General features: G+C 45.7%; 1 long non-coding RNA gene across 1 annotated transcript in view; it reads right to left on the bottom strand.

Moving 5' to 3' along the window:
* LOC132813550 (uncharacterized) overlaps positions 1–20,472 on the bottom strand; it is a 32,928-nt gene extending 12,456 nt beyond the window's left edge. The window contains exons 1-4 of the long non-coding RNA XR_009644103.1: positions 20,416–20,472; positions 16,842–16,950; positions 11,740–11,846; positions 9,229–9,318 (exon numbers count right to left, since the gene is read on the bottom strand). This is a non-coding gene — a long non-coding RNA (uncharacterized LOC132813550). The remainder of the gene's footprint in view (positions 1–9,228; positions 9,319–11,739; positions 11,847–16,841; positions 16,951–20,415) is intronic.
* Positions 20,473–21,188: the final 716 nt, after the last annotated feature.

The following is a 21,188-nucleotide window of genomic DNA, read 5'->3' as shown; positions in this document are numbered from 1 at the left end:
GCGGATCCAAAATGTTAACTCTGATTTCTCTTCACAGGTGCTGCCAGACCTGCTGAGCTTTTCCAGTATATTCTGGTTGTTGTTTCTGATTTAAGCATCCACAGTTCTTTTGGTTTTCATTTACTGGGAGTTTCTAATTCAGGTCTAGCAGCCTACATCATGAGTTTATAAACCCTCCCAGTCCACACTAACTCCATTTCTCTCCCACTCCCTTCACACTCACTGGGTCTCTTCCCAACCCCTGCCCAGTGACACTGCACCTGCACAGCTCATGGTCACATGCTGGCCTATTGGCAACACCCCTCATTCACTCCCATTGGCTGGAGGATTACATCTAGTCTCCTATTGGTCTGAAGCTGCCGTCAATCAGCCAGGCCCCATTGTGACATGAGTGGTGGGATCCTCCGAGGAGTGTGGGAGGCTGAGGGGTAACCTCATAGAGAGGTTTATAAAATCATGGGAGGCATTGATGAGATAAATAGACAAGGTCTTTTCCCTGGGGTGGGGGAGTCCAGAACTAGAGAGCATAGGTTTAAGGTGAGAGGGGAAAGATATAAAAGGGACCCAAGAGACTACTTTTTTCATGTAGAGGTGGTGCGTGTATGGAAGCTACTGTCAGGGGAAGTGGTGGCAGCTAGTACAGTTACACCATTTGAAAGGCATCTGGATGTGTATGAATAGGAAGGGTGTAGAGGCATATGAGCCAACTGCTGCCATATCGTACTAGATTAGGATAGGATATCTGGTCGGCACGGACGAGTTCGACTGAAGGGTCTGTTTCCGTGCTGTATATGTCTGTGGCTCTGCCCTGGGATGAGCTTCATCATTCACAGTGAATGGGGCAGTATCACAGAGCACAGGGGTTGGGGGCTATTCAGCCCATTGCGGCTATACTCTCTCCCTCTGGACATGCTGCCAATCTGCCCTTCCTCCCCTCCCATTTACCCGTAGCACTCCAAATTTATCCTCAAATAGTTAAATTCCGAGATGTACAGCACAGAAACAGACCATTCAATCCAACTCATCCATGCCACCCATTTATCCCAAATTAATCTTGTCCCATTTGCCAGCACTTTGCCCATATCCTTCTAAACTTTTCTTAATCACGTACCCAGTCAGATGCCTTTCAAATGTTGTAATTGTACCAGCCTCCACACTTCCTCTGGCAGCTCATTCCATATTCAGCTTGAAAACATTGCCCCTAAGATCCCTTTAAAATCTCTTGCCTCACACCTTAGGCTTGTGCCCTCTAGTTTTGTACTCACTTAACCTTGGGAAAAGACCCTGGTTGTTCACCCTATCCATGTCCTTCACGATTTTATGTACCTCGAAGGTCATCTCTCAGCATCCGATGCTCCAGGGAAAACAGCCCCAGCCTATTCAGCCTCTCCCTATAGCTCAAATCCTCAACCCTGGCAACACTTCTGCACATCTTTTCAGAATCCTTTCATGTTCTGTAATATCACTCCTACAGCAGGGAGACCAGGACTGAAAGCAGAATTCCAGATGTGGCTGAATCAATGTCCTGTGGAGCTGCAAAACAATGTCCCAACTCCAATACTCAATGCACTGACCAAGTACACCAAACGCCTCCTTCACTACCCTGCCTATCCATGATTCCACTTTCAAAGAACTATCAACCTGCACGACAAGGTCTCTTTGTTCAACAACACTCCCCAGGACCTTCCCATTAAATGTATAAGTCCTGCCCTGATTTGTTTTTTCAAAATGCAGCACCTCACATTTATCTGAATTCACTCCACCTGCCACTCCCCAGCCCATTTGATTGAAGTCCCATTGTACTCTGAGGTAACCTTCTTCCCGATCCACTTCCTCCCGATCCAATTTGGTGTCTATGTAAAGTCACGAACCATAGGAATCATTGATATAAATGATGAAAAGCAGTGAACCCTGCACCGATCCTTACACCATATTGCTCATCACAGGCTTCCAGTCCGAAAGGCAACCCTTCACCACTACCCTCTGTCTCCAACCTTACAGCCAATTTTATATCCAAATAGCTAGTTCTTCCACCTTGAATGTCTTTCTGAAGTCCAAGTTAGTGATTTCCATACACAAAGCCATGCTGACTGTCCCTAATCATTTCTTACCTTTCCAATTACATCTAAATCCTATCCCTGAGAAGCCCTTCCAACAACTTACCTGACTCCAGGCTCACCTGTGTATTGTTCCCTGACTTTTCCTCATCACCTTTCTCAAATAATGGCGCCAGTCTTCCAGCACCTCGGTGATACAAATATCTCAGCGAGGGACCCAACTATCACTTCCCTAGCTTCCCACAAAGTTCTGGGATTCACCTGATCATGTATCAGGGATTTATCAATCTTGATGCATTATACAAGTTCCAGTGCCTCATAACTTATATGGACACTTGTCAAGTTATCCCTATTTATTTCTCCAAACTCTCTCACTTCCATATCCTCCTTCAGTAAAAGCGGACATGAAATACGCAGATAGTATCTCTCCTGCCTCCTGCAGATCCATAGACAATTTTGTTGATCTTTGAGGGTCGCTATTCTCTGCCTGGTTACTCTTTTGTCCTTAGTGTATTTCTAGAATCTCTTTGGATTTTCCCCAAACCCATTTCACAAAGCTCTCTCGTCCCTTTTTTGCCCTCTTAGTTTCCCTCGAGTATACTCCTACTGCCCCTATATACCTCTAGGTATTCACACAAACCCAGCTGTCTGGACTTGCCATATCCCTCCTTCATTTTCTTGACCAGAGCCACAATTCCTCTTGACAGCAGCATTCCTTACACCTCCCAGCCTCGGCCTTAACAGGAACATACTGTCTATATACTCATTGTCGCAGGCCTATGGGGGCAATGGCAGATGAAGACAGAGAAACAATCAATCAATCATTCTCAGTAAAGAGGCAGTGCTGGGAAAGATACCAGCCGAAAGGTAGATGGGTCTCCTGGCCGTGATGGAATGCATCCCCGGGGACTGTAAGGAATGGCAGCGGGTAAATAGCAAATACACTCGTGATAATTCACTAAAATTTGCTGACTCTGGGACGGTTCTAACAGATTGGAAAGCTGCAAATGTGATGCCAATATTTTAAAATGGACGTGTCAGCATAACTTCTGTAGTGGGGGAAATGTCCGATCTCTCAAGAAAGAAATAGTGAGCTATGTGGATAGAAATTGTCTCATCGAGCAGACACAGCATGGATTCATGAAAAGTGGACGACACTAAGATGAGTGGTAGAGCAATGTGTGCAGAGGCCACTGTCAGTCTGCACAGGGATACAGAGGTTAATTGAGTGGTTAAGGGTCTGGCAGATGGAGGACAATGTTGGGATATGTGAGGTCATCCATTTGGGTCGGACTAACAGCAAACTGGATGATGAAATGGTGAAAACATGCAGCAGGCTGCTGTGCAGAGGGAGCTGGGTGTCCTTGTGCATGAATCACAGGAAGCTGGTTTGCAGGAACAGCAGGTAATTAAGGCAGTGAAGGGAATATTGTCCTCCATTGCCAGAGGGATGGTTATGCTGCAGCTGTACAGGGGGCTGGGGAGGCCACACCTGGAGTACTGTGTACAGGTTTTCGTCCCCTACTTCAGGAAGGATGTAATGGCGCTGGAGGGGGTGCAGAGCAGGGTCACTAGTTTGAGTCTGGAGTTGAAAGGGTTGCCTTCTGAGCAGAGATTGACAAAACTGGCATGATCCTCATTGGAATTTAGAGTAATGGGAGATTGTGTAGGAAAAATATAAAATTATGAAAGGAGTAGATAAGATAGAAGCAGGGAGGTCATTTCCACTGTGGACTGGACAAACTATGGTGCACAGCGACAAAATAAGGCGGTATCAGATTTAGGACTGAGTTCAGGAGAAACTTCTTCAGCTAAAGGTTTGTGAATCTGTGGAATTCCCAGCTGATTGAAACAGTTGAGACTTTCATCTTGAATGTCTTTAGGTCAAAATGTAGATTTACGAACAGGAAAGGAAATAAAGGTTATGGGAGAGAGCAGTAAAGTGGAGCTGAGATCAGCCCTGATCTTATTGAATGGCAGAGCAGGCTGGAGGGGCCAGATGGCCTCCTCCTGCTCCTATTCCTTATGTTACGTTCCCACTTTTCAGCCGTCCCTTTACCTGGGAATAGCAAAGAAGTATTGAAAGATTTTATCTTGTTCAATCACAATGCACCTTTATCCAATTTAGAACAGCAACTTTTAGATCTGGTCTATTCTTTTTTGGAACTCTTTTAAAACTATTATAATTATCAGAGAATCCAGACAGTGGGGAAGCAGGTCATTCAGCCCATCACATCCGCACTGACCCTCAGAGACTCCCATCCTACCCATGTAATGCTGCCTTTCCCATGGATAATCCACCTAACCTGCACATCCCTGAACACTGTGGGTAATTCAGCCTGGATAATCCACCTAACCTGCACATCTTTACATAGTGGGAGGAAACCAGAGCAATCAGATGAAACACAAGCAGATATTAACAATAAGGTGATCAATCCTTTCTTATTTCCCAGTTCCGTCCAAATAATTTCACTGAACTTACTCCCATGAATATCGTCCCCAAGCACAACTCTAATGCTATCCCTAACCAAAAACACCACTCGTCCTCCTCTCTTGTCCCCCTTTCTATCCTTCCTATAGCATCTATACCCTGGAACATACAGCTGCCAGTCACATCCATCCCTGAGTCATATTTCTATAATACCGATGATATCCCAGTCCCATGTTCAAACCATAACGTGAGCTCATCTGCCTTCCCTGTCAGGCCTCTTGCATTGAAGTAAATGCAGTGTAACTGCTCGGTTCTACCGCGTTCTGCCTTGACTGTTTGACTTATGAACTGTACCAGCCTCAGGGTTACCTCCTTTCTCACTATCTCTTTGGGTTTACCCCCACTCCCTCACTGGTTTAATGCCTCCCGAGTAGCACTAGCAAATCTCCCTGCCTGGATATTAGTCACCTTCCAATTCAGGGACAATCCATCCTTCTTATTCAAGTCACTTCTACTCCAGAGGAGAATTCAATGACCAAAAGATGTGAACCCTTCTGCACTACACCAGATCTTTAGCCAATCATTCATCTCCTCCATCCTGCTATTCCTACTCTCACTAGCATGTAGCATTGGGAGTAATTCAGATATTACGACCGAGTATCTACTTTTTTATATTCCAGGCTAATTTGCTATATTCTCTCATCAGGACCTATCTTTTTCTCTTCCTGTGTCATTGGTACCAATGTCCAATGACCTCCCACTGGTTATTCTACCCTTTAAAGAATATTCTGCCACCAATCTTTTCTGAACCTTTCAAGTTCCACAACATCCTTCTGATAGGTGGAGAACAGAATTGCACTCAATATTGTAAGAGTGGCCAAACCAATGTCCTGTACAGCCACAACATGACTGCCCAACTCCTGTACTCACTGCTCTGACCAATAATATCATACCAATCACCTTCACTATCCTATCCACCTGCGACTCTACTTTCAAGGAATTATGAACCTGCACTGTAAGGAAACTTTGCTCAGTAACACTCCCTCGGACCTGACCATTAAGTCTATCAGTCCTGCTAGGCTTTGCTTTTCCAAAAAGCAGCACCTCACATTTATCTAAATTAAACTCCATCTGCCACTCCTCAGCCCATTTCCCCATCTGATCAAGATCCCATTGAAACCTGAGGTACCCTTCTTCACTGCCCACTACACCTCCAATTTTGGTGTCACCTGGAAACTTACTAACAATACCTCCTATGTTCACATCCAAATCATTTATGAAAATGATGAGAAGTAGTGGACCCAGCACCGACCCTTGTGGCACTCCAGTGGTCACAGTCCTCCAGTCCGAAAAACAACCTTCTACCACCACCCTCTGTCTTCTACCTTTGAGGCAGTTCTATATTCCAAATGGCTAGTTCTCCTGGTATGGTGAGATCTCATCTTGCTAACTAGTCTTCCATGGCGAACCTTGTCGAACGCCTTACTGAAGTCCATATAGATCCCATCTACCGCTCTGCCCTCAAAAATCCACTTTCTTACTTCTTCATAAAACAGCTCAGTCAAGTAAGTGACATGATTTCCCGCACACAAAGCCATGCTGACTATCCCTAATCAGTCCTTGCTTTTCCAAATACATGCAAATCCAGTCCCTCAGGGTTCCCTCCAACAACTTGTCTGGCACCAACATCAGGCTCACAGGTCTGTAGTTCCCGGGCTTGTCCAAACCGCCTTCATTAAACAGTATCATCATATTAACCAACCCCCAGTCTTCTGGCACCTCAGCTGTGACTATCGCTGATACAAAAATCTCAGCAAGGGGCCCAGCAATCACTTCCCTAGCTTCCTACAGAATTTTAGGACACACCTGATGAAATCCTGGGCATTTATCCACCTTTCTGCGTTCCAAGACATCCAGTACCACCTTCGCTGTAATATGGACATTTTTCAAGGTGTCACCATCGATTTCCAACATTCTATATCTTCCATATCCTTCTCCACAGTAAATGCTGATGCAAAATACTTGTTTAGTATCCCCTCCCCACCCCATCGCCTGCAGATCCACACACAGGCTGCCTTGCTGATCCTTGAGGAGCCCTATTCTGTCTCTAGTAACCCATTTGCTCTTAATGTATTTATAAAAACCCTTTGGATTGTCCTTACCCTATTCGCCAAAACTGTGTCCTGTCCCCTTTTTGCCTTACTGATTTTCCTCTTAAGTATACTTCTATTGCCTTTATACTAGAAGGATGTTCTGGATTGGAATAAATGCCAAATATTGCATCTTGATAAAAGGGCAGGACTTACACTGATTAAAAGTCGGGCCTTGCATAGTGATATAGAACAAAGAGACCTCGGGGTTCAGATCTTTGCAGTTTATGTCACATGTAGACAGGGTTGTTCAGAAGATGTAGAGCACACTTGCCTTCATTGCTCACACCTTTGAGTATAGGAGTTGGGACATTACATTGAGGTTGTACAGGATGTTGGTGAGGCCTCTTCTGGAATACTGTGCTCAGTTCAGGTTGTGCTGTTATAGGACAGATGTTATTAAGTCGGAGCGGGTTCAGAAGAGATTTACCAGGATGTTGATGGGAATGGATGCTTTCGGTTATAAGGAGAGGCTAGGTAGGCTGGGACCTCTTTCACTGGGGTGTAGGAGGCTGAGGGGTGACCTTATTGGAGGTTTATAAAATCCTGAAGAGTATAGGTAATGTGAACAGCAGGTGCCCTTTCCAGGAGGGGGCGCGATTCAAGAGTGGGTGAGAAAAGGAAGACTCTAAAAAGACGTTCCGGATTTTACTTTTTGTTTTTGTACAGAGAGATTCACATGTGGAATAAACTAGCAGAGGACGTGGTAGCTGTGAATACAATTACAATTTAAGGGTGGCACAGTGGCTCAATGGTTAGCACTGCTGCCAGGGACACAGGTTCAATTCCTGCATTGGGTGGCTGTCCATGCGGAGTTTGGATATGCTTCCCCGTGTCAGCGTGAGTTCCTCCAGGTGCTCCCGTTTCCTCCCACAAGCCACAGATGTACAGGGCAGGTGAACTGGCAGTCCTCAATTGCCCATAGTGTTCAGGGATGATTGGGTTTAGTGAATTAGTAAGGGGTAAATGTAGAGTAAAACGGTAGGGGAATGGGATTCTAAGAGGAAAAAGCATTTGGACCTGTATATCGATAGGGAATGCTTGGATGGATTTGGACTAAGTGGAGGTAGATGCGATTAGTTCAGTTCGAATTTATGGTTGACACGGACTGGTTGGAACACAGGGTGTGTGTCAGTGCTGTATAACGTTCTGACTCTATCGCTCGTTATCTCTGTAAATTCCTCTATGCTCGGAACTCTCCGTCAATGCCACCTCATCCAGTCTTACAACTCTTCCTTATCTCGATAATTCCTCTCCAGCCTCAAAACTCAAAAAAGTCTATCAGAAATATCTCTATCTCTGTAACATCCTCAATCCTCAGAATCCTCTCCAACTTTCATCTCCTCCAGCTTCATTACTCTCCCTATCTCTAATCCCCTCCAGTCTCTCAAAGCTCTGCTATATGTGCCTTTTTTATTTCCAGCCTTCAGGATTCCCAATGTTTATTTCTCACTTGATGACGGCCCTTTCCGATTCTGTGCTGAGCTTCTGAATTCTTCCTTAAACCTCTCAATCTCCTTTTCCTCCCAAAACATCGGCCAATCATCTGTCATCTACTCTAGTATCACCCTTTCTGACCTGAAGTCCAATGGAGCCTGTCATATTCCTATAATAAACATCTTAGCGGTCTACAGAACAGAAAAAGGCTCTGGTAGTACATCGGGTCTGTGACAAAGAAAACTACCACCTAACTGTCCTCATCTATTTTCCAATAATTGTGGAAAAGTCTCATCTATCATGGCATTGCAAGTGCACACTAAATACATCTCAAATGCTACCGGGATTTTTGTGTCTCCCACCCTTACAGACAGTGAGGTTCAATGCAACTGTTGCTGTATGATGACATCACCCACAGGAACACAGAGCAGCTGGGTCTGTGCAAACCAGAGATCACCCACACATTGGGAAGGATGGCAGGGTCCCTGAGAGGGGGCACAGGAGATTTACCAGGATGGTACAAGGAATGGGGGATTTTAGTTGCAGAGACATGGGTGTTGTTAATACATATCAAGAATATCCATCTACAATAGATGGACTCTTGTTCTCAACCTCTCCCCTTGCCTGGGCTGTGGTAACCTTCAGGTTAAACCCACCACCAGACATTTCTCCCTAATGAGAGAGCAGCCCTATGGTCTGGTCAGACAATGCTGACTACCTTTTACACAGTGATGCCACTGTACCCTGGGGATGGGGAGAGGGAACGCTGAAGGTGGGGGATGGGACACCACTCAGGCACAGTGCTTTGTCCTGGAGGATGTTCACTTTAATATTGTTGGTATCTGCACTGATGCAGGCAAGTGGAGAATGTTCCAACACAATCCTGATGTGTGCCTTATAGGGAGCAAACAGACATTGGGGAATCAGGGGTTTGGGGAAACAGATTGTTCTCCTTGTAGCAGAGGAAATTGCGGGTGCCCTGTGACAGAGGGGTTTACAGATTTAGAATAATCCACCTTACACTCATGAGTTCATCAGAAAAGGATTACAGGACACATATTGAAGACTTGGGGGAGATCTACTGAGAGTGTGGGGTGATTCAAAAGAGGACATTTATGCAGCAAATGGGAATGAGCTGGAATACAATACTCACACACAATGTGAATATCCAGCTCCTGATGAATTGAGTAATTTTGTCACAGTTTGGCGTTACAATTACTGAGATTACCATCTGAATGTCCACCTGTAATACACGTTTATAAAACTGTCACTGTCAGTTCATTTAAGAAACTCTCACCACCCCCTCCTCCTGGCCCAGGATGACTGGACACATTACCCCTTGTGGGGGTCAGCAGTTAGTTCAGGGGGAAATCTGTATGGGTTTCTGTGAGTTTCCACACTTGGTCTTCATGTGACTGAACAGGGCAGATCTTTGACACATGGGACACAATGTTTCAAGAGTCAGTGCGATGTGGAGAGCAGGATGTGTGCTTCCTTTTCTTTCCTTCCGTGCTACCGCTGTGCCTCATCAATTAGACGGGGGGGGGGGGGTGAAAGGCTCATGCAGCTCGATGGGCAAGTTGTCTCCATTCTGACCCATGAGCAGCAAGCTCCTCCCAGTCATTCCAAAGAGTCTCTCTGAAAAGGTAACAACTGCTTCCCACTGCCCAGTGCTCCCAGGAAATGTTTAGAAGAATGAGCGGGGAAATCTCTGAGAAAAGGCAGAACGGTAAAGTTCCAAAAGGATTATAAACAGTTTACAGAGAGGGATTCATTGGAGAAGTGGGCAACAAGTTAGCAAATGGAGCATAATTTGGGAAATTGTGAAGTTGCTCATTTTGGAGGAGATAATAAAAGAACAGAGGACTATGTAAATGGTGGAAACTGTCGAAAGCTGCATCACAAAGGGACCAGGGGTAATTGCATAGGAAACACAGTTACAACAGGGAATCAGGATGGGGAATGGAACGCTGTTTCTTATTACAAGGAGTTTTCAGTGTAAGTGTTTGGAGTATATACCTGAGAGTAACTTTACAAAGTGCGAGTGAGACCACATCTGGAGTAATGACAGAAGTTTTGGTCCCTTTATTTAAGGGAATACATAATTTCATCCGAGGCATTTCAGAAAAGATTAACTGGGATGATCCCTGGCTTGTAGGGATTATCTTTTAAGAAAAGGCTGAAAATGTTGGGACTCTACTCACTGGATTTGGGAAGAATGAGAGGTGATCTCATTGTAACATGCAGGATTCTTAAGGAGTTTGACAGGGTAAATACTGAGAGGATGTTTCCCATCATGAGGGATCTGGAATCAGATACTCGGATAGTCACGGAATCAAGGGTTCTGTTTTAGATTCGTCAAGTTTAAGGCAACATCAACACGGGTCAGGGGTTTCAGTAGCAATGGAGCTGGGGTGAAGGGGGGGGGGGAAGCAACGTTTTAGAGATTGGAATTCCTGGTGTTTGTGATTGTGTAGATACCTGATCAGAAGGTCACCTTGGGGTTACAGATATGAGAGCAATATTGTGAAGAGTGTAGTTCTGCCTCAGACAGTTCCCAGGGAGAGGGAGGGGCTCAGCAGTAAGGGAAAGGAATTTGTAATAGCAACTGAAGGCAATGGGTTTAACCATTTCAATGTTCCGTTGCAGGAAATTGCAGCCAATCGCGTAGTGGGAATGTGATGAGCAGTTTGACAACTGAGTAATGGAGAGGGATGATGGGGAGGGAGAGCTAGGCATTGTCAGTGTACTTGTGAACCCACAGACGGTGCTTTTGGACGATGTCACCTCCTGACAGTATGTGGGTGAGAAACAGGAGGGACCAAGAATCGATCCTTGAGGGACACCACATACAAGGAATTTAGAAAGGAATGGGAGAGTGGGGATGGAGTAGGTTTTTCCAACAACGGTGAGGTCAAAATATTACTTCGTAGCAGAATGGGAGAGAAGGACATAACCAGAAAAGACAGACAGACAGAACAAGGAACAATACCTGTGATTTGGTGAGGGGAGGGAGGTGGGGGTGATGTGGAGGAAGAGCCCAACTCCAAAAACACACTTTCTTCATTGGTGACATCACCCACCCCCACCCTAGTCTCATCTCATTTACTGAATGCAGGGATGGACGAGTATTTATCTCCAGACTTAATTATCCAAACACTCTTGGCCAGCCTCCCACATTCAACTTACATGTAATCTCAAGAGTATCTTAAAGCCTCCTGCCCAAGTGCTCACTTGTACCAAAACTAGTTGATCCATCGAAAGGCTCCTATTTACAGGCAACAATTTAAAATTCTCACCCTGTGAACATCCCGGTCTCCCTGCACCACACACCCTGCAAGACCTTGACAACTCATTTGTGTTTATTCATTGCTTCACCTGTCTGGCTGTTTCTACTGTTGCCAAGGCAACACTGTCTGGAATTCCCACTTGAACCCTCTCAGACCTGCTTTCCTCTTTTAAGGTGTTCTCGAAAACCTGCTCATTTGGCAATGCTTTTGATCACTTGACCTAGTATCTCAATCTGTGGCCTTATGCCAGAATTTTTCAATAGTATTTCTGTGAAATTATAAACATGATTAAAACAAAACAAAGTGTTGCTGATTTGCACATACATTGTCAACTCTTCAATATTGCTGAGTGTATAATCTATAACAGCACTTACCCAACCACATTGTGGGAGCACCTTCACCACATGAATTGCAGCTGGACAGGGAAATCAAACATCACCCTCTCCACAGGCAATGGGGCTTTGGCATTGATCACTGCGATCTGTGGAGGGAGAAACACAGTTGCTATTTCAGGGAGTGCAAAATGCATTATAGGGAGGGAAAATGGGGCAGAATTTGGGATTTTCAAATTTGTGATTCACAATGTGCACTAAGTTCTGTAAAGCCTCTCATGCCATACCGTGAAAATGTCCTTCTCTTTCTGGTCTATGTCTTTCCTTTCCCCTGCCCTGCACCTTCACACATTTCCAATGCCTTGGCCACAACAACACTGTGCTGCCAGTGAAGTTTATCACGTGGTTGAGTATTGTCCCACCCCTCATTCACTCCGATTGGTTGAAGGACCAACTGGCACATCCTGGTCCTCCAGCCCCGTTCCCCCGACTCTTATTGGTGCTGCGCTGACATCAATAATCCGAGGCCCATTGTGGGCTGGAGCATGCTCAGTGCTTCCTGCTTTTGCTGTTGTTCATCAGGTGTAAGAGAGAGGGCTCATCCCTGTTTCTCCTGATGTTAGACAAAAACAACAACTACCTGCATTGTATGGAGCCTTTCACATTGACAAATCTCCTAAAATGCTTCCCGGATGATGGAAACGTTGATTAAAGAGAACGATTTTTAGATACATCTTTAAGGCGGACAGAGGGGGTGAGGGAGGATATTCCAAAGGTTTGTGTCCTCAGCAGCTCCAATCGTGCAGTGATATAGGTGGGCAACAGCTTACAATGGAGACAGTTAGTGGCTAACCACAGGTTAACAACCTCATGTCGTAGCCACCTCATGTCACAGCCTGTCATTACACACTACCTATGGTTAGCCACTAATAGTCTCCATTAACAGCTAGTCACCCTCCCCCAGTCAGATCGTTATCCACTCCTTTATCCAACCGCTCTTCTCACTCTATCCCCTCCTTTTATCTTGCCCCCATCCCCCCACACTATCTTCTGCACATAAACGGACTTTTTTTTTCTCAGTAACATCTGTTCTGTGGAAGGGACACCAGATCCGAAATGTTAACTCTGATTTCTCATCACAGATGCTGCCAGACCTGCTGAGCTTTTCCAGACCCTCCTGGTTGTTGTTTCTGATTTACATCTTCCGCAGTTCTTTTGGTTTTAATTTACCGGGAGTCTGTAATTCAGGTCCTACAGCCTCTGTCCCAGTCTCTGCTGTCTCTCCCACCCCCACCCAGTGACACTGCACCTGCACAGCTCATGGACAGGTGTTATCTTGCTGGCCACACCCCTCATTCACTCCCATTGGCTGCAGGACCACACAGCCTCTCCTCCTATTGGTCTGGAGCTGCCTTTAATCAAGCCGGCGCCGATTGAGAGGTGAGCTCCTCCCTCTCTCTGCCCTGGGATGAGCTTCATCATTCACAGTGAATGGGGCAGTATCACAGAGCACTGGGGCTGGGGGCTATTCAGCCCATTGGAGCTGTCCTCTCTCCCTCTGTAGATGGTGCAAATCAATCCCAACTACCCCCAAATCTTTCCTTAAAAAGTAAAATTCCAAGTCTGTTTCAAAATACCTGCTGAATCTGTGTCGTTCAGACTGTTCCAGATGCTCAGAACTTACTGAGTAAAATAGTGTTCACATTTTCACCTTGTATTATTTGCCAATTACTTGAACGTAGTTACTAAAAATTGTGACAGGGTTAACAATTCCTCTCTCTCTTTGCAAATTCAAGACCTTGGAACAAAATCGGCACCAGGTCAAAATCACTGCTTCACCTTCTCAGCTCCAAGGATAATTATCTGTGCTTCAGCTAGCTCTGCACAAAAGAGAGGAATGCATCTTAATTTACTAAGATCGAAGAAACAGACCTCCGGTCCAATTCGTCCGTGCCAACATGGAATCCTAAACTAATGGATTCCCATTTACCATCTATTGGCCTGTATCCATCAAAACCCTTCCTATTCATGTACCCAATTGGAAGCCTTTTAAATTTTGTGATTTTTCAGCCTCCACTACTTCATCTGGTAGCCTCTCCCATACACACACCACACTCAGCTTGAAAATGTTGCCAGTTCGATCCCTTTTAAATCTTTGCCCTCTCAACTTAAACACATGTGCTCTAGTTTTGGACCCACCTAACCTGAGGAAAAAGGATGCTAGCTGCTCACCTTATCCACGCGCCTCGTGATTTTATAAATCTCAATGAAGTCACCTCTCAGCCCCAGCCTATTCAGCCCCTCCCTGTAGCCCAAATCCTCCAATCCTGGTAACGTTTTTGTAAATCTTGTCCAAACCTTTTCAAATTTCACAACATCCTTCCCAGAACAGGGAAATTCAAACTGAAAACAGAATTCCAGAAGTGGCTTAATCAACGTCCTGTCCAGCCACAATATGACGTCCCAGCTTCTGTATTCAATGCATTGACCATTAACGGAGAGCGTTAATGGAGTCCCATTTGCCAGCGGTTCACCCTTATCCCTCTAAAACCTCCCTCTTCATGTACCCAGTCAGATGCCTTTTAAATGCTGCAATTGTACTAGCCTCCACCCCTTCCTCTGGCAGCTCATTCCATACTTGCAATGCCCTCAACATGAACACGATGCCCCTTAAATCCCCTTTAAATCTTTTCCCTCTCACCTTAAGCCTGTACCCTCTCGTTCTGGAGCCACCGAACTTGGGAAAAAGTCCCTGACTGCTCACCTTATCCATGCCCTTCATGACTTTATAAGATCACCTCTCAGCCTCCAAATCTCCAGGGAAAATAGTCCCAGCCTATTCAGCCTTTCCCAATAGCTCAAATCGTCCAACCCCAGGAAAGTCCTTGCAAATGTTTTCTGAACCCTTTCAAGTTTCTCAACATTATTCCAAGAACAGGAATATTGGAACTGAAAACAGAATTCCAGAAGGGCCTTCATCAGTGCCCTGTCCAGCCACAATATGACATCACAACAGCTGCATTCAATGCATTGACCAATAACGGGGAGCGTACCAAATGCTGCATTCACTCCCCTCCCTACCTGTGACTCTACTTTCAGGGAACTATGAACCTGCACTCCAAGGTTCCATTGTTCAGCAATGTTCCCCAGGACTTTAACATTAAGTGCATAAGTCCTGCCCTGATTTGCCTTTCCAAAATATAACAGCTCACATTTATCTAATTTGAACTCAGTCTGCAATTCCTTGCTCCAATGGCCCATCTGATCAAGATCCTGTTGTATTCTGAACTAACCTTCTTCACTGTCCACTACACCTCCAATTTTGGTGTCTTCTGTAAACCTACTGACCATATCTCATATATTCACATCCAAGTCATTTATTTAAGGGCCCAATATCCATCCCTGCAGCACACTGCTGCTCACAGGCCTCCAGTCCGCAAAGCAAACCTCAATCATCATCCTCTGTCTCCTACATTCAAGGTAGTTTTGTAATGGCTTGCTCTCCCTGCATTCCATGTTATCTAACCCTGCTAACCAGTCTGCTTTGTGGAACCTTGTTGAATGTCCATATAAACAACATTCACCGCCTGGCTTAATCAATTTTCTTTGTCACTTCAAAACACTCACTCAAGTTAGTGAAACACAATTGTGCATGTACAAAGCCACAGTGACTCTCCCTGATCATTCCTTACCTTTCCAAATAGATGGATATCCTGTCCCTCAGAATCCCTTCCACCAACTTGCCTGCCACTGACTTCAGGCTCACTGTTCTCTTGTTCCATGGCCTCTCCTTACCACCTTTTTAAAAAATAATGGCACCTCACCTGTCACTATCAACGATACAAATACCTCAGGAGAGGCCCAACAATCACTTCCCTAGATTTCCAGAAAGTTCCAGGATACACCTGATCAGGTTCCAGGGCTTTATCCACCTTGATGTGATTTAAGACATCCAGTCCCACTTCCCCTGTAACATGGACACTTTCAAAGTTATCATTGTTTATTTCTCCAAACTCTCGAGCTTCCATATACTTCTCCAGTAAAAATGACGTGAAATATTTGCATATATTTCACACCCTCTGTGATTCCATAGACAGCCTTGTTGACCTTTAAGCGGTCCTATTCTCTGGTCCAGTTAATCTTTTGTCTGTGATATATTCGTTCAATCTCTTTGGATTCTATTCCAGGACATCCCAGAAAGGCCTACTTCAAGGACCGTAACTTTCCTCCGACTTGATCAACAATGCCCTCCAACACATACCCTCCACTTCCCGCACCTCCACCTTTACCCCACCCCTCCAGCCACAATAAAGAATACAGCCCTGCGGTCTTCATCTTCCACCCCACTAATCTCCAGATACAGCGCATTAACCTCTTATTTCTGCTACCTAAAGTCAGACCCCACCAGAGACATATTTCCCTCCCCACCGCTATCTGCGTTCCACAGAGACCATTCCCTCTGCACCTCCCTTGTTAGGTCCACACCCTCCCACCAACACATGCTCCACACCTTTGACCTTCCCTTACCGCCACGGGAAATGTAAAACGTTCAGCCACACCTCACTGAGCTCTGTCCAGGACCTCAAAACGATCTTTTCACATCAGGCAGAGATTTGCCTGCACATCCCAAAACCTCATATACTGCATCTGGACACTATGGGAAATTTAACATGGTTCATCCAACTAACCTACACATCTTTGGACTGTAGGAGTAAATTTGAATATCCGAAGGAAACCCTCACAAACACTGGGGAGAATGTGCCAACTCCAACACAGACAGTTGCCGAGGCTGGTATCAAACCCACGTCTCTGTTGCTGAGGAAGCAGCGCTAACCACTGAGCCACAATACTGTGGGATCTTTGGTGCTGATGTGCTGCCCCACTGATAACCCAGTCACTCACCCTGCCTCATTTCCTAAGAGGCAGTGATGATGGAGTGAAATTATCACTAGACAGTTAATCCAGAGACCCAGATAACGTTCTGGGGACCTGGGTTTGAATCCCATCACGGCAGATTTTGGAAAGTGAATTCAATAAATATCTGGAAAAAATAATCTAGTGACGACAAGGAATCCATTGTCAATTGTTGAAAAAACCCATGTGGTTCACTCATGACCTTTAGGGAAGGAAAATGCCATCCTTACCTGGTCTGGTCTGCATGGGACTCCAGACCTAGAGCAACGTGGTTGATTCTTAACTGCCCACTGGGTAAACGCAGCAAGAAATGCTGGCCGAGCCAGTGATAGCCTCATCCTGTGAATGAATAAAGGAAACAGGTCAGGTTTTGTTCCTTCTCTAGTAGGTACATCCTACAAACTCAATCAGAAATGTTCTCGTACACACTGAACAAATACATTTCCATCCAAGCCCTTAACACTACAGCACTCCGAGGCCATGTTGGTAAAGTTAAAACCCCTTATCATTGCAACTATATTTTTACAGATAACGGAGGTCTGCCGGTAAAATTGTGTCTCAATTCCCTGCTGACTATTGGGAGAGAGTCTATAATACAATCCCAGTAAGATGGTCATCCCTTTCTTATTTCTCAGTACCACCCAAATAACTTGCCTGGATGTACTCCCAGGAATATCCTCCCGAAGCCCAGCCATAATGTTATCCCTAATCAAAAACACCTCTCCCCCTGCTCTGTTGTCCCCTTGCTATAGCATCTATACCCTGGAACATTAAGCTGCTAGTCCTATCCATCCCTGACTGCTGCCTCTGTAATTGCTGTAATATCCCAGTCACATGTTCAAAACCATACCCTGAGCCCACCTGCCTGACCTGTCAGGTCTCTTGCACTGAAATAAATGCAGTGTAACTGGTCCGTCCCACCTCATTCTGTAGCTTGCTCTTGCCTGCCTTGACAGTCTGATCTGGTGAACAGTACCAGCCTCAGACTCACCTCTTTTCTCACTATCTCTTTAGGATTACCCCGACTCCCTCACTGGTTTAATGCCTCCCGAGTGGCACTAGCAAATCTCCCTGCTCCTCAGGACCCCATGCTTTCCCCTTCCTATGTCATTGGTACCAATGTACAATGTCCTCCCACTGGTTAGTTTCCCTTTGAGAATGTTCTGCTCCCTCTGAGAGACATCCTTGACACTGGCACCAGGGCAGCACTACCCCATTCTGATCTCTCACTGTCAGCTGCAGAAACGGCAGACTGTGCCCCTGACGAGAGAGTCCCCTATCACCATCGATCGTGTGGAACTGGATACACCTCACATTATGTTAGAAGCCAGTCTCAGTACCAGTAACTTGGCTGTCAGTGCTACTTTCCCCTGAAAGTCTATTACCACCTACATTTTCCAAAACAGTACACTTGTCGGAGATGGGGATAGCCACAGGAGACTCCTGCAGTACCTACCTACCCCTCCTAGCTTTTCTGGAGGTAACCCACCTACCTGACTCTATCTGCAGTATCCTGAGACTGCCGCCTATCACACTCCCCGGCTCCTGTCAATTCCTCACTGCCTTTAATCACTCCTCCACCAATCCATGTGATCCAATAGGATTTGCAATCACACTTCTTGCAGACAAATCATCAGGTTCATTGAAACTCTCCCTAATCTTCCGCATCCGACAGGAACAGCACGCCACTCTACAACAGGCCATCTCTCCGCCTTAACAACCTACAGACCAAGACAAAGGCACAGTCTTATTGCTCGAAAAATACTGCCCGAGAATAACTTATTGCTTACGTTTTATATCTTAAACATTTAATCAAGAGACCGTAAGACATTAAAAAGAAATCCTCACCTGACTCATGATTGTAGATTTAATAAAATAAAACTGACTAAGATTGATATTTGAAGAGACTGAAACTCACTGAGCTGATCCCGGCTCTGAGTACTTCCAAGGGTGAGGTCTCTCTGAGGGCAGCTGTGAAATGTCACTGTTTCTCTTCTCTGCCCACTCCATTTCCAGAGAGGTTTTTAACTTCACAGCAAGTCAGCTCAGAGAGGTCACTGCTTGGTTTTATTCACTGGGGGTTGCCATTGCTGCCCAGACCAGTATTTATTGGCCACCTTTACTTGTCTTGGAGAAAGTGGTGGTTAACCGCCTCCCTGAAATGCTGCAGTCCATGTACATCACAGTGATGTTTGGACAACAATCCCCCTCCGGCTTCACCACCCTCCCTGTCTCTGTAATCCCCCTCCGGCTTCACCACTCTCCCTGTCTCTGTAATCCCCCTCCGGCTTCACCACCCTCCCTGTCTCTGTAATCCCCCTCCGTCCCCACAACCCTCCCTGTCTCTATAATCCCCCTCCGGCTTCACCACCCTCCCTGTCTCTGTAATCCCCCTCCAGCCCCACAACTCTCCCTGTCTCTGTAATCCCCCTCCGGCTTCACCACCCTCCCTGTCTCTGTAATCCCCCTCTGGCTTCAGAAATTACATGTCCGTGGCATAAGATTTTTATTTGGATTCGTTTTTGTTTAATAAACCACCTCCCCCCTCCACAAAAAAGTGACATATTTCACCACCAAACAAATTTCTGTTGATTGACCTTTTGGAGAGGCCGACACATGGACACCACAGTATTTTATCTCACATTGTACACGTAGAATGATGGAACTTGCTTTTAAATATTGCTAAAAAAGGAAGGCAATGGCTTAATGGTATTCCTGCCAGATGATTGAAACGTACAGTGTTCGGAGGATTAGGGTTAGAATCCCAACATGGCTGATGACAGCATCGGAATCCAATACAATCTCGAATGAAAAGGCGAATGATGACCATGAAACTATTGTCAATTGTTAGAAAACCCAACTGGTTCACTCATGTCCTGTCGGGAAGGAAACTGTCATCCTCACCTGGTCTGGCCTACATGTGACTCCAGACCCACAGCAATGTGGTTAACTCTCAACTGCCCTCAGGAAAAATACATTAAACACTGTTAACAAATACTCCGCAGGTATCACTTAAAAACTGGCTGTTCCCAATGGGACCATGTGAATTTCTGAACGGCCTGAACTAAAACGGAGTTTCAGCTTCACCTTCTCCCCGTCTCCCCTCGCTCTGTTTACACCCAACTCCAGAACACTCTCATTGAGCCAAGCAGCCCTCACAGTGCAGCCCTGTCACTTTCATTGCCTGCTCACACCTACACTGCCCTCAGCCTCCTGTACTGTTCCAATGCATCTCAATGGGAGCTCAGGGACAGCACCTCAATTCAGCCCTTTGTAACCCCAGAGTCAACATGGACCGCAGCAGTTTCTGAATGAACAGACAGTTGTCAGAAGCTGGAACATCCCACCTGAAAAGGTACTGGAATTTGAGTCTAAAAGGAGTTTTAATGGGAAGTTTGCAGGTAATTGAAAATATCAAGTTTACAGGTTAACATCATGAAGTGGGTGATTGGGTCTAAATCTGAGAGTTCTTACAAAGAGACGAGGTGTAATTTGGATAAATCTGTGCTCCCTCTCAGGCCAATATCTCCTTCCTCAGCTGCATGGCCCAGAACAGAGCACACACCCAAAGGGTGATCCAAACATGAATTTGTACATCTTTCTGCTTAACAAAAATATTGGAGATATTTTCCCACAAACAGAACTGACAAACCTTTCTCCTTCCACAGTTAAATGCCAATGATATTCAGATCCTGATGACTCCATTGACTGTAAAAACTTACTTTTGAGATCCCAACCTCAATTATTCTGATTTACTATCCTATGAAATAAATTGACAAAACAAAACAGAATATAAAGACATACCTTTCTCTTGGTTTGTGCTTGATGTGTAAATGCCTCTCCTAAAATCACATGCCCCCCTCCCCCTCCCCAGAAAGAGGACATGTCCATGCCCCTCACTGTATCTTGCCCCAATAAAGATGGCGGCCATATCCCAGGACCTATCACCGCCTGAGGGCCGCAGCCATTTTCCCATCTGCTGCAAACGCGGGATTAAGAGTTTCTAATTCAGACTAACGACCCGTACAGAGTGTAATTAAAACTTCCCAGTCTGAAGTGACTCATTACCTCTGCCTCTGAGGCCACTCTGCCCTTCCCTGTTTGCCTCTCCCACATTCACCAACGGCCGAGTCACGTGACACTACACAGGCGGAGTTACTGGTGTCGTGTCATCCCACTGGCCACGCCCCTAATTCACTCCCACTGTTTGGATGACCATCTGGTTCCACTTCGTCCACCAGTCCCACTCCCTTTTCCTATTGGTCCGAAGCTGCCATCAATCAGCTGGACCCCATTGTGAGGTCAGTGGTGGGATCCTCCCCCTGCCTGAATCAAACCCGGAAGGTGGATGGATGGTGTCAATCAGGAACAACAAGCAGGAGGTGCTGGGAAAGCTCAGCAGGTCTGGCAGCATCTGGGAACAGGAATCTGTCCAGTGGCCCTTCCTCAGAACCGATGGGAGCTGGGAACATTAGAATCCCGAGTGTGGAAACAGGCTATTCGGCCCAAAAAGTCCACAGCGTCCCTCCGAATGGTATCCCACCCAGACTCATTCCCCTATCCTATTACTGTATATT

This window comes from Hemiscyllium ocellatum, unplaced genomic scaffold (genome assembly GCF_020745735.1).
Source record: "Hemiscyllium ocellatum isolate sHemOce1 unplaced genomic scaffold, sHemOce1.pat.X.cur. scaffold_383_pat_ctg1, whole genome shotgun sequence".
In the NCBI taxonomy this organism is placed as follows: domain Eukaryota; kingdom Metazoa; phylum Chordata; class Chondrichthyes; order Orectolobiformes; family Hemiscylliidae; genus Hemiscyllium; species Hemiscyllium ocellatum.
This window is presented reverse-complemented; position numbering and strand designations above follow the sequence as displayed.